Raw genomic sequence first — 15,145 nt, forward strand, 5'->3', positions numbered from 1 at the left:
AGACTCCCCACAGGGATAGATCGATCTAAAATGTATGGGAATGGGGTCATAGATAGATAAATAGATATATAGATAGAAAGATAAACCACTCATCTTTAAAGGTATTACTCAAGTCATGCTAGATAGACAGACAGACAGACAGACAGAACGACAGACAGACAGAAAGATAGATAAACAGACAGAAATAATACCAGACAGATAAAGAGATAGACAGATTCATGTAGCAACATACGTAAACCAAAAATAATAACCCGAGTAGTGTTTCCCAACAGTTTGACACGAATTATATAGATAAAATTGTCGGAGAAAATACTGATGTTAAGTCTCTCAGTTTCACAAACAAGCGTTTCATAAAAAATGAACTAATGACATTCCATTTTAAAAATATTTTACTGCACGTCTGCTACTCAATTAAAGAGTTACACAACTGCTAACCACAAGAGTGACGATTTTTTACGGTGCGTTACTACTGACATTTGGAAACGACTATCAGCTCGTATACACAAATAGAAATGCACAAATAGAAATGCACAAATAGAAAAAAAAACGCTGCTCTTCAATATGGTGTTTAGTTTACCGAAGAATGAATTTTTTGACAAAAAAGATGTTATCAATACTTAGAAACACCATTTCGTATGTCACTTGTTCCTCAGCAAAACAGGCATTATAAATCAGGGCACTATAAAGCTAGTTTACTCACTATAACTTTTCATGATGTGGTATCTTTACAGTGTATTGCTGAAATGGGTTATTTATGAAATCAAGATCGAGCTGGCAATACTGATATCTAGAACTAAGGGTAGGCTCGACCGAAACACTGAAACAATTACTGCTTGAAGCCTACTCTGGTCGATTTCTTGTTCTAAAATAGAGAAGATTTTAATATCCATTGAATTCTCAAGATGAATCAAATTGAAACTAATGTCATCTGAGGCATTGGAAGCCATAATGATTCTAAGTTCCTTTCGAAAGTCTAGAAACATGATGGCGGTTAATGCAATGTCATTATATTGCCTATGCAATGTGTCAGTAAAATGAATAAAACACGACAGTCATTAAACCTGTAATAGTTTTTGAATACCTAAAATGAATCCTTGCTCCAGGGTTTTCTGGGGAATCCAATTTGTAGATAATGGGTGTCATCCAATTGTTTATACCTTATGCACATAGCTATACAGGTATATCTTACAAGAGCATTTAATGCGTTCCCAAGCCACCTTCCATTATAACATCAATATACACACATCTTTCTACATTGAAGGCGCATCAATGCCCATCTTCGGAGGACGGAAACTTCAGATAAAGTACAAAAGCGCATCAATAAAAAGACATCAATAGAAAACAGGATAGCGTTTAAGGAGCAAAAGAAATAAAAGCTAAGCTTTCTAAAGTTCGCTTGCCATTAATTGATTAGTGTCCTTGCTATGAGTACCATAAAAGATGGACTTCTTTGTAGATTGATACTCGTAGATGTAAACAATTAGGGTTCATTCCAAAAGAACCCATCGTTCCACGTAGATCGATCTAATTCCGCAGGGATTTTCGATGAATGCAATCAGATAAACACCCCCTGCAATCAGATAAAAACGCCCCCTGCAAACTGATAAACACCCCCCTGCAATCCGATAAACATGCCCCCTGCAATCTGATAAACACGCCCCCTGCAAACTGATAAACACCCTCCTGCAATCTGATAAACACGCCCCCCTGCAATCTGATAAACACCCTCTGCAATCAGATAAACACGCCCCCTGCAATCTGATAAACACGCCCCCTGCAATCTGATAAACACCCCCCTGCGATCTGATAAACACGCCCCCCTGCAATCTGATAAACACCCCCCTGTAATGTGATAAACACGCCCCCCTGCAATCTGATAAACACCCCCCTGTAATGTGATAAACACGCCCCCTGCAAGGATTTTGAAATATACTACCAGCGCACCCTGTGGACAGAGATTAATGATGATACTAGTGCAATGGATACAGGACGTTAATCTGCATTCAGCGAGAGTCCCCTCGGAGTTGGATCGAACTATGTAAGGGACGACAGTTTCATTGCCGTCACAGCACCACGCAGGTTAAGTAGCACGGATTCTTTGTAAACTCATCACCTTTCTTTCCACCAACAATTAAATAAGACTGTCACTTACATTATATAAATTAATTAATACATGTTATACAGAGTGGTCGATTGTTTTTTTTTTCTTGTTGAGAATCAATTTTTTCATGGAATAGCCCTATCCTGTTAGAACGGCAGTTTTTTTAAAAATTTATTGTTATCTTTTACTCCAATAAATCTAAAAGATACAGCATACCTTGAGGATTAACGAAAAAGTGTTAGTGTTTGAAGGATTTTTAAATAAACAACAGATGTCTAGTGCGCATTTAATGTCTTCAACTTAAAGACAGAGCGACTTGGCAGGATTTACGAAGCATTACGGCACGTAATCCATGTGAATGGGGGCGGCAATAGGCGGCTAGCATCGACGGTGTTTACTTTCCAGCCCAATATCAGAGAGGAAAGAGGGAAGACCTGGCGGTTTACAGTATCTATTATGTATGGCACGTATCTGTTATGTATCACACGTTTTCATATATACACGTGCAATGTGCAACACGAATTACACCAGTATTTATTACATAAAGTACCATCAATAACTTGGCTACAGAATGCGCAAAAAAAAAAAAAAAAAAAAAAAAGATATATATAATAAATGCTCAATGAGCTGCCTTCAGAAAATTACACAAATTAGCCGTCCGTGATTTTGAACCTCGGGTTTGTGATCCCGACTCAAATCGAGTTATCTTGGCACGAACGTTATTTCAGTGGTCGCGAGCTCACATAAAAGAACCGTTAATCCAATTACCTACCCGTTCGGTACATTCAGTATCATTGTGCCGGAGATTGTCGAAAGCGCATAATAGCTGGGTTTGAGAAAAAGAACCCGTATGCAAAAAAGTGGGAGACCCGGATGAAATCTGGCCAAATTGTTCACGCCCTTTTATGTGATGTTCGCGACTACTAATTGCACCATAATGTCGCAGTTTGACTCATTAATTTGGCGTTCGGGATCACATATCCTTGGCTCGAGATCGCAAACTACAATTACCGTTTATAAGTCCTGAGTTAAGAGACAGTTCGATCGTGCAGTCACAAGAAAAGGAAAATTAGAAATATGGGAAATTACCAAAGCGAGTTGTTTTTCACTGATTGTTGACAGAGTTTGCCAAGATAATTGAGGGAGGTAATTAGGGGAATTAAAGAATGTAAACGTGTATATATGTGGGAGTCGTACGCGAGTGAATTGCAGCAAAATTCATGGCCAGTTGTGACAAATAAACGTTCTGCTCAAAGATTTGTTTCACTGTCCCCCTATGTTGTTTTCACGTGTTACCTGTCATGAACTCTAGAATTGCGTGCAGAAAGCAACATTGCTCTTGTGTCCAGGGCTCAAAGACAAGCCGGATTACACCGGTTTATAATGACGTGAATGGTAGTTATTGCGTAATCATTTTCCAGGAACACGACAAAATACCGGTAAAGACGCATGTAGGCAATGGAAAGTGCTGAAAACTAGCAGTACTTATTCAGTACTTACTGAGACGCTTTATTATTAGCAAAATGAACAGATGAAAAAGACAAATAAGTAAATAATGAATAAACTAATGGATATTTAAATGAATGGAGTAATGAACAGATGAAAAGATAAAAATACGATTAAATGGGATTAACAGTATAAAAACAAATGGATAAGTGAATAAATTAATGAATGAACAAACGAATGCTTGATTGAATGGATAGAATACAAAATGAATAGATACATGTGCAAAAGTACGATGAAATATAACCAGATGAATAAACAAATGCAACCGTGATGGTCATAGACGTTGACGGTACAAAATGCTATTACGAACATAACAGAACGTACATGTATGGTATTGGCACTTAGTTTTCCATGCATTACGCTTTGTATTTTCAGAGAATATAATCAACTTAAAAAACGGTAAACTGAGCCATTTTCGACCAGAGACCGACTTTGCTGCTTTACTATCATCAGCACATTTGATTCCACTCCGACTACACGCTTATGTATCCAAATACAAAGAATTACATAAACCCAGAACATTTTATAAGTAAAAAGAGAGTATTATTTTTTTGACAGTAACTGTTAATTGGGTAGCTTTTGACCTTCAGCCTGGCAACGAACTGTAGTATTTACTGTTGTGATTGAACAGGCGCAAAACGGTGCTGAGATCTGTTTGAAAATGATGTTAAAGTTTTCAATCCCCCCCTCTCCCCCCCCCCCCCCCCCAAAAAAAAAAAATTGCTGTTGCATCATCAGCTCCATTTAGCCATTATATCCCGTTGTGGTTTAATGTGACTTCTAAAAACATGACACCGCTTCCGCAGTATTTCCGCATTATCTAAGCGGATAAAGAGATAAATCCTCACGTTTCGATTTCTCTTTCTTCGATAATGGACACTAATTCTCCCTGTGTATAAGAATTTGGGGGAATTTGTGCCAGCAGTTGTGAACATCACAAATAATGCAGCAGTTACCGGGATATGGCTGGGTCACTTCGACCCAGTTCACAGAAATAAGAGATAAAATTTCATTACAACTTCCCAAATCATTTACTTCTCTTACTCAACCTCAACATTAAGGCTTCGTTCACATGGAAAGTCTATTTTCTAAAAGTCTATTTTCTATTCGCGGTATATCTTGTGATCACGGTCTGTGCCCTGAATATCCCGCGGGGTAATTACTGGCAGCGCGAGCCAGTTACTTCCAAAGCTGTAATTAATTCTCGGCTGTGCTCGGAGGAGATTCTGATACCTTGACGCATGCGCAGTAGGAAGTTAGAAAGTTAATGGCGGTCGCGGTTGCTTTGAAAAATGTGTTTGTCGATTTTGTGCAACAACAAGACGAAGAAGATGAAGAAGCTATACACACGACAGATACGAGTGCAACCGTCATCATCCGATGGCAAGCGATGCGGCAACGGAGGATGAAATTTTATAGAATGCGAGCACAGCCGAGAATTAATTACAGCTTTGTATAAGTAACTGGCTCGCGCTGCCAGTAATTACGCCGCGGGATATTCAGGGCACAGACCGTGATCATAAGATACCGCGAATAGAAAATAGATTTTTAGAAAATAGACTTTCCATGTGAACGAAGCCTAAGGCCCCTATTTCACACAGACCATGAATCCCACGAATCGTCAGGAATTGACAAAATTTCAGGATTCGTGAGATTTTGCCAATTTTCTGTCTAATTCGACAAGCTTACGATTCAGTTACGATACAGGTACGATAGTGTTACGAATATTAGTGGGATTCGGCTGGAATCGCACGAATATTGTCCAGAAATTCACTACGAATTTTTGGAATCGGAAGTTCGTGGCCAAAACTTTGAACAGCTCAAAATTTTTGCCACGAATTCCCGATTGATCAAGAATTGCAAGAGCTGACTACGATTATATACGAATCTGTTAAGGACTTCACGAACTGATAACGATTCAACCACGAATCCTGAACTTTTCAATTCCTGGCGATTCGTGGGATTCGTGGTCTGTGTGAAATAGGGGCATCAACGTTTTTGCCACTAATTCCTTTTGGTCAAGAAGTGAAAGAACTGACTACGAATACATACGACTCTGTTAAGAACTTCACGAACTGATTACGATTCAACCACGAATCGTGAAATTTGTCAATTCCTGGCCATTCGTGGTCTGTGTGAAATAGGGGCAAAACACGACTCATACACTTGCAACACCTTTCCAGTCTAAACAATTTACGAGTGGACGAATGAATTGGCAAATGAATGAATAAGTAAAGATACGTTAAATGAATGAACAGATGAATAAACATACAAATAAACATATAAACTGGACATACGGGATGGAGAAGCACTTAACACTACGTTAATTGCGGTTCTGAACAAAAGATCTCGCTGCACGAATACTAACTACATGAAGTGTGACTTCCTTTTTCCTTCTACAAGAGGCGCGAAATGAAATTGTTTTCCTTTCAGCACGTTACATCAAAGTACGGAACACGGGGGTAAGCCTGACAGCAATTTGCACTCTAGAAGAGCACACGAAACACCGGCTGCACAAAAAGCCGGAGGTCAATTTTCGGGGTAGAATCTACTGTAAGACACCTTGAACCCCCCTTCTAAGGTGTGTCTCACAAAGGATCCTAAAGGTTTCTTACCTAGTCTTTTAACTGAGTTTAAGTTGATTGTCATGGGGAATTCGAAGTATTTCACTTTCGGTAGGAGCAATAGGCCATTTTAAATGTGTCAGATACAGTTTATTGTGGACCAATTGTTCTAAAAGCTGCAGAGTCGCATTTGCAATCGGCCTCAAAATGTGGTTGGTTGCAAAATGCGTTGCGACTGGTAGAAAATAATTATCTTGGTGTGAAAAAAAAAACAGAATCATCCATCCCCAGAGACAGCCCTTCCCAGAGTCGCAATGTCATCCCAAACTATTTTTGGTATCAAAAGTAAGAAAATAAAAATGTCTGATGATAAAGCTTAACATTATGCAAACTGAAAATGAAAACAGCAATTCGGTATACGGTGTCAAGGTCACCCCATCCCCCACTATTTAGTCTTCAAATAATGCCGATGACATTTTTAGAAAACAGTTTCTAGACGCGTTTTCGCGTTTTTGTATGGTTGCAAATTGCGTTGCAGTTTCAAAACGAGACTCTAGACAGCTCTTATTCCAATATCGCAAGACTGATTGAAAAAGTTTTAGATAAGCTCAAGAATTTTAGATCTCTTTGCGAACCACCCTTGAGGCGTACATGTAGAGGGTTTCTTCTTACAATAGCTGAGCGGCTCTATGTTTCTACTAATGATATGAGCAGGTGGATGTTCATGTAACGGTAGCTCCCAGATAACACTTTCTATTGATTTGACAAAGCACTGATGTGCTAATGAGTCTGACTGATACAAAAACAGCTAGGTCGTGCAGTAATTTAAAGTGTGAAAAGGCCTCTACGGAAAGATAAAAAGAAAGTGTTGACATGCAGACGTCATCTCAACATCCGTGGACACTTCGTGTTGCTTAGTTTCTCATTCTCTGAGTGAGTAAAATTGACGGTTCCTGATATGAAGAGATGCTGTGTTCGTGACAAGAGCGTTAAGAGCTCAAGAATAAATGGTTTTATAAGGTTCTAAAAAATAGCAATGTCCTTCCTATCTCTTTACCGAAACAAAATGGCCGCTATCTCAGCGTAACCAGGGGGTGGAAACGCGCTACTAAAAATGATTATGACGAGCCTCACCGTCAGTACCGGATATTGGTTTGTGACCTTGAGGGGCAATTAGGCTTGGTCTTTGCGGCACGCATGAACAGTAGTCGAACTACCACACCTGGGTCTTTTGTTTTTGACAACTGTTCACTCGTCAACGAGGTGCTTGTTCAAGACTACATGTACACACTGATATCTACTAGTACTACCAGTGGCTTCATTAGTAACGTTCCCACAATACATGGTTTTCTGTCTGTGCGTACATACCCTGAATTTGGCCAGCCTCACTGACGAGAACAATGGACGTTTCTCACCCCTCTCTAGGATTACCCCTGGCGTAACCACCCACCTTCAACCGAACGACCGTCTATCCTACAGCCTCGTTGAAGCAAGTCAGAGAAAACCGCGAGTCTTTAGATAGTCTTATATAGACTAAAATGAGGTATTGGGCACTACATGACGTCATACGAAACTAGAATGTATGCCAGAATCTGCTTGAACTGGAGTTAACTTTTTAGCGATAAGGGTGAAATTCAATGTAACGCCTTCTTAAAAAAGCGATACGGAAGTGTCATACAAATCATGGTGAATTGGAACTGTCGTGCAAAGAACTATAATTGGACAGAAATAGCAAAAAACATCCAGAAAACCTTCCATGGATAAATTTCGTTTTTTTTTTCTTTTCACACAGCACACCTGTCATTATTCCTGACCCCTCTCCCTTCCAAATTTGCTGAATTGCACTCCTCGCGAAAAAGACAGACAGGCATTGGACTTCAGTGGATATGGCATAATCAATCTAAGTCTCAATCAGTATAACTAATAAACAGAAAAAGCATGGATATTGTATCCAATGAAAATTGAATCATAAACCTTATGTTAACAGCTGACATTTATATGAAGTGGAGCTTAATAGCATAAAGAGAGAGAGAGATAGAACTAAAGCAGTTATTGGTATTGTATTTTATACACGACTTAATTGAAAATACCAAACAACTAGCAAACAAAAACACTGAAAGTCATTCTGTCAGTTGACCAAATTTAGTCTCCGCCTTAAACCGTGTTATTATTAGTTACTATAGAGATATAAACTGTATACTTTCCAGCAAAGTATACGTCCTCAAAAAACACACAAAGCTTTGGTAAATTTCTATCCATTTACTTACCAGGGTATATTATGAGTAGTTTTTCTCTGCGAGGCAAATATGGGCCAAAATAGCACCCAGAGGACGCTGTTGGATTATATGTCCAAAACCAAGAATCAAATACGTGGAGCACAAAAACCCTTCTCTACACTATCAGACAGTATGAGCCGCCTGCGCAGTGGTTGCCGACACGTTCTGTGTTTCCCAGGTGACACCGCTGTGGTTTTTATTCCCTCTCAGTTAACATGCGCAATCTGTGAAGCCGCTGTAAGACAGAAAAAATTAAATAAGGATATTGAAGATTAAGTTAATAATTTTAGCGAAGGCAATATTCACACTTTCATACAAAAGCAAATAGTACTGGCAGAAATACTGAAAGAAAAATAACAGGATGTATTTATAACACTAAGTGGGCCAAGGAAGGTGTTAAATTTTGTGATCTTAAGCAAATTGATTCCAAGAATTCCGCAAGATAATGCCGGTATAATTACTAACCAGTAGGGTATATTAGAAGAGACAAATTATTAATGAAAAATGTTATGCATGCTGAGAGCATAATGTAGAACCTTAACGACATTTATAAACTGTCTGATTAAAAGTTAAAACCGTTTGCTTTCATCTCTCTGGAGGCATAAAATGAAAAGTGTATATAAAGGATTCATAAAATCACTGAAAAAAGCATACATTTATCTATACCCATGTATATACATGTGCACACATGTCTGTATACACTGGCAAACCTGTCATACATAATACGAAATATATTTCAAGAAACTTGAAAACCTTTAAAAAAAAAGAAATAATATTGTGGTACATTAATGGTCAATGAAAGTATCGATTTCAGTAACACACATTTCTTCCGTAACCGAAACGTGAGTGTTTGAATTACACAAGTCATTTTAAATGATGGTATGCCAGAGAAATAAGATCCATTAACGATATTTCCTTGGAATCTGGGGGAGGTTTACGATTGAAAAACGTTCAGAGATTTCAATGTTGTTGACTCAAATTTCTCGAGTAAAGAGAGCCATAAATAGAGATACAAGGTATTCCTAAATAATGAGCCATAAATAGAGATACGGAATATTTCTGAATAATAAGTGTCACTAATACTTAACCACACTGGTATTGTATATATTTTATACAATCAGGCATCTATAAAACGAACGTGCAAATTAAGCCTTTGTTATAAATTTGAAGTGGGTGTAATTAAGACACACTCACTTAGAAAGAGACGGAAGAAAATTAGTGTGTGCTGAGGACTTAAAATGTCACTTGCGATCACAAAAATTTCTAAGCTGCGGTGGATTACGTTAGAATTAACCATAAAACATATTCATAACAGATTCGGTGCATTTTACATACCAAAAGGTAGACAACAATACTTCGGTAGTTCCACTTGCAAAAGTGCTGACGATACTCGTGCAAAAGAGCACAAATTCTTTAGTTGTACTGTTATCAAATAACTTTTAGCTTAATTGGCAGAATATGTATTATCAAACACTAACGTAAATGTACCTATACCAAAGAGGATTCCCATAATTGGTGCATCAAGTTTCTTTATGGTTTTCCTAATTGATTATTTTTCAAACCAAATAATAAATCTAATCGAAATCAGTTCGTGATTGATCAAGAATTGCAAGAACTGACTACGAATATATACGAATCTGTTAAGAACTCCAAGAACTGATTACGATTCAACCACGAATCCTGAAATTTGTCAATTCCTGGCGATTCGTGGGATTCGTGGTCTGTGTGAAGTAGGGGCATTATGCACACATATCAAGAAGCCGGGCTAAATTCGCGACCTGATCTAATACATAAATACAGATTCTACACAGTCTCTCTAGAAATGGTAACTAGAAATAGCCCTACCCATGAAACACGAAATCTAGACAGCTTTCAAGAGATCAACATTATGTAATAGGATATATATTCAAATGAAGATACCACTACCTTGTTATATTCCACTATGTTCTTAGACCATTATTGGGCTCACAGCCTAAACACTTCCTTCATCTTGGGTTTCCGCCGAGTAATTTCGCTAATAAGGATGACATCGCCTTTGATTGAAAAAATTGCTCGATCGGTGCATCAATGCCAATCTATACATGTACCCGTGTTTCTACAAAGTTCTTATGATACTAACACAAAATGTTGGAGTTAATTTTTGACATCCGGCCAAGGCTCGAAATATCTGTAGCAGCATCGCCTAATTCCCTACGCGTGCAATTATAACACCTCTACGGTGGACAGATTTGTCAAAAACATATATAATAATATTTAGTCCATATCAGCACGACTCGCATATATGTAGGTGCATTCTAGTCGCAGTACAATGCAGTCACAGACTGACATGTAGGTGTGACATAATACACTGTCGCCCGAGCGACACCTTGGGCTATAGCAAGAGGCGTTCAACACATATGTGTACATTGCGAGAGGGTGACAGTGTACCTTGGGTATTATTTGACATACCGATACATATAACGAGAGTTAGTACTCGTATTTCACTAAAACACCCATAAAACCAGATAATGCGTATGTTGCCATGGTCACATAACATCTCTATGCATTGTACACAAAAAAACGGCAATTACTGTAGTACACCCAGTGGCTGTACTAAATGTATGGCCTTCCGTGAAATGTATGTGGTGCGTGTGTGAGTGGGCAATTGATGCATGATAATATATATGTGTGTGTGTGTGTGTGTGAGAGAGAGAGAGAGAGAGAGAGAGAGAGAGAGAGAGACTGTTTTGCTGACCAAAACATGATGATATCCACCCATTTATGTTAACTTTGTACTTTTCGTTTCAGCCACGCTTATTCCTAACAGTTGCCAAGCATACAAGTATACGTTTCCAATTTGCTAAACATAAAATGAGAAAATTACAAAACTCACGTTTAACCTTTTTTAACCTTTACATTCTATCACCAGAGCTCTAATTAACAAGGGGATGTGCGTCTAGCACACCGTGTGGCTGCAATCTTTGGAACGAGGCTGGTGCGTCAAGAATTGATGCCCGGATGTGTGGATGTCAAAACCCCCATTAGTAGTCATGGATGGAAACCTGAACATCGTCAAATACAGAAATATTCTGGAAACCACCGTCCTCCCATTTGCTAGAGTGCACCTCAGGAGCCAGACTCGCCACTGGCTTTTGATTTGACCAGACATTGATATAATTGGCAGTTGATACTTTGGAAAATATGAAGATCCAAACAACGCTTTAAGTGATTGCTTTATGACCTAAAAAAGCCTGTACTTTGGTAATGCTTCGTTAGTGAATTCAAGTAAAGGACTGATGTCTAATTGACACAAAGTAGATTATTAAAAGTAAAAAAACACAAATTTAACATTTGTTTCAATTTATCATTCAGAAAAATAGGAAAAACTGAAAGTGATGGAAAAAAGTCCATTTGAAATGTCAACTCTCTACCTCGTCATTTACCTTATTGTTGGATCAGATATACCTTAGTGACTTTTGAGATTTTTAACACTTTTTCTTTTCCTTTATAAAGGTCTAACGTGCTTTGCTTGCCTTTATGTGTTCAGTCAGCTAGAATACCACAGCCGTCTTTTAATTATAGTATCGCTAAAATCATCATTAAAACTACTTAGCGTAAAAGCATGTGCTATTTCGCGGGTTTTGAAATAATGGCTGGCTATTTACTGCAGCTCAACAGTGACTTAAAGCCGACAGAATTTACCTAGGATATTTCTGGTTGTTTTTTTCTTCATCTCTGTCAAATCACACTCATTGCTCAACAGTTCGATTCACCATGTTTGGGTGTCACTTTTGTAGTGTTTTCTTAAACGTAATTACTGACGCGAAGAGTAGCATCCTACCGTTGAGAATTGGGTCCCGCCTCAAACGGATTCTAGCATGTTTGCTTGTCTTGTGTGACGTCACGCAGTGCCGACAACCTCGTTTTAGGCAAACCAGCATGGTCACCATTGTGAACTTCATGGTTCGTTATATGGTAACTTAATTACCACAAATATCCGTCATCAATTGTGGCCACATTGTACCTCAACGACTTTACACGAATATCCTTCAAAGAAAAAATGCCGCATCATTACAAAAGGCAAATAATTTGACTTTAGCACGTATAATTTGCATTGCTACAAAATAATATTTTTTGTATAAGATGGTACTCAAAAACCACCAAACGGTTTGTACATTTACCTGTGCAGCGTACACTGACAAACATGCACCAGAAAATAAAAAGAAAAAAAAAGAAAAATCGGCTGCCACGGAAACTAGACATTCTAATTTCATATACATGTACCGTATTGGCACAGATGAGCTGATGAGAGCTAAAATCGTGTACTTGGATGACAGGGATTTGATCAAGCAGAGGAATACACGTAATCTATTTTCCTGTGACTAGAAAATGTCAAGATGTATCATGCACTTGTTTACGTAATGTGCAACGCGGTTGAAAATAATGTTAAAGTAAAAGGGATAACAACTGTTCATTTTGGGTAAAAAATGAATTTTCCTGGCTTAAAGGACAATTTTCTCATACTTACCAATGGTAAATGAATCCATTCCCACATTCAAAATTAGTCCCTGTTTTTTTTTCTAAAAAAGTTTGTTTTTTATATGATCTCTTAAGAGATTATAACAGAATGTAGCTATCTATGGAGGTCACGTTATGTGATGACAAGCACAAATTCTAAAATAATTGTGTTGACCGGTGTTTTGGGGCTAAAATAGAATTTATTGTATTTTTTTGAGTTATTAACAATGTATTTACTGTAAAATATGGATATCTTAAGGCCGGTTGTTATCCCTTTAATCTGAAATAAGGTTCGAGCACAGGTACCTGATGCGCATTAAAAAGGTCTCTGTTTTACCGCCAATGGTTACGTATATTTTTCCAGAAATATATACTGTTTTCTTTTAAAATAAAGAAATATTGTGGATGATACTGACTTTCTTTTAGACAATGCGTTTCCAAGCATACGCAAATGAAATTCGAGGGACCCCTCCCCCCCCCCCCCCCAAAAAAAAAGGAAAAAGTATTCGTAAAGTTTCATATGCTAACAAGCTTAGGCTATATACAGTACATGTATGTTCTTCTCAGTCTGAAAGGACATTTTACGTGTTTTAGCTTGCTGGTTTAAAAGCACGTAAAAAGTGTAACGATACAAATAAGCAACATTGCAAGGAAAAGGAGAAAGATGTTGTTACATGTGTTTGGCCGCAGTAAAACGAAGGAAACAACTGATATCAAAATTTGTTTGCGGAACAGCCACAGAGTAAAGAAACTAACAATATATATAACAACACGTGTACAAGAAGGAGGTATTCACCCAAATCATGCCACCCTGACTAATGTAGTAAGAGAGCTACACATGCTTCATCGAGATATTTAACAAGTGGTAATGATGAGGATATTTTTAAAAGCAACACGTGCTTTCCCCTTCATCTTGTGGCTAAAAGCACAATTTAAGTATGTGAGTGTGTGTGTGCGTTTTTGGTTAAACAAATGAGCAAGAGAAGATTCCTTATCAGCCCCCCCCCCCCCCCACCCCCGTTTCTTGAACTATATGACTGGTGTAATAAAGACTACTGAAAGAACAGCATTGGATTGTTTTTCCTTTTTCTCTTCATAAATTCTGCAATTACGGAACTAAGTCCTTATCCAAGCTGTGTTCACTTGGCATATCTTTTATGAGGTCAACAGGCAAATCAATGACTGGTCTTATCTTCCTTGGCCCAGTCTAACACTCTTCACAAAATATCGTCAAATCACTGATTCCCCCTCTGTACGTTTTTCGGTGATGCGTCCCTAAACGAAATAACTTCTTGGTCGTCGAAATATCTCGAGTCTCTTTCGCGAACATTTTTTGGTCCGATAAGCGTTGGTCGAAACCTCCATTGGTCTGTTTCACTCAATCGACTAATTGCATTGTGTTATCGGAGTAGCGTGGAGGTCAACTTGTTTCTCGGCTAACGGATTCTGGATGGAGAATTCTCTCAGCGTGCATTTTGGTTGGCCTCACGCGTAATGTTCCGATAGTACCAGAAAGCTGCTGAGCATGCAGCATTGACTCGACAACATGTTAGGTACATGTTCGAGTTAAATCGTCTTGTGAACCAACTAATAGTTCTGGGACCTGTTAAACAGCACGTATGACAATTGTCTTTTTTTGTCCTTAACTTAGCATAGAAAAATACTCGTAGTTAATTAACAACGTAAAGCAGGCTTTGGGATATGCATTGCACATGGTGATTGTGAAGGAATTGATGTAGATGAGATACCTAAATGGACAACTGTAACCAATGAAAGCTTATTACAATTTCTATGGAAAAAGATGCCAATGCAAATACGTTTTGGATTATTTGAAAGAAAAAAAAAAACAGTGGGACGAGGTAAGCAGCCTTGTGGTGTCTTCGTTAAACAAATGTTTTCGACTAAAGATCTCAGCAACCTTTCCTTAGACTAATCTTTGATCGTAATTGTTTTGGAAAAAAAGGCCTTGAACAAATGAACTTGCTGCATGTAAGCCGATCTGTAAAATAAAGATACTTACAGGAGGATGGAAACTGACAAGCGCAAACGACACGCTACAGGAAAATCCTTCGAAGATCAAAGGAAAATTGGACCAAAAACCATTTTTTCATGTGGAGCTACACTGATACTTCGCAGTGGGGCTCTTTGTTGGGTGATGTTCATCATTAAGTACTTTTCGTGTCTGGTGTTGGGACTACGTT

At 38.3% G+C, this 15,145-nt stretch overlaps 1 protein-coding gene across 1 annotated transcript in view; it reads right to left on the bottom strand.

Annotated features, from left to right (window-relative positions):
- LOC106151503 (putative G protein-coupled receptor B0563.6) overlaps positions 1-8,679 on the bottom strand; it is a 44,237-nt gene extending 35,558 nt beyond the window's left edge. The window contains exon 1 of the mRNA XM_087010622.1: positions 8,439-8,679. The gene's annotated coding sequence lies outside the window, so the exon portion shown is untranslated. The remainder of the gene's footprint in view (positions 1-8,438) is intronic.
- Positions 8,680-15,145: the final 6,466 nt, after the last annotated feature.

This window comes from Lingula anatina, chromosome 4 (assembly GCF_051362555.1).
Source record: "Lingula anatina isolate TDL-2025a chromosome 4, LinAna3.0, whole genome shotgun sequence".
NCBI lineage: Eukaryota > Metazoa > Brachiopoda > Lingulata > Lingulida > Lingulidae > Lingula > Lingula anatina.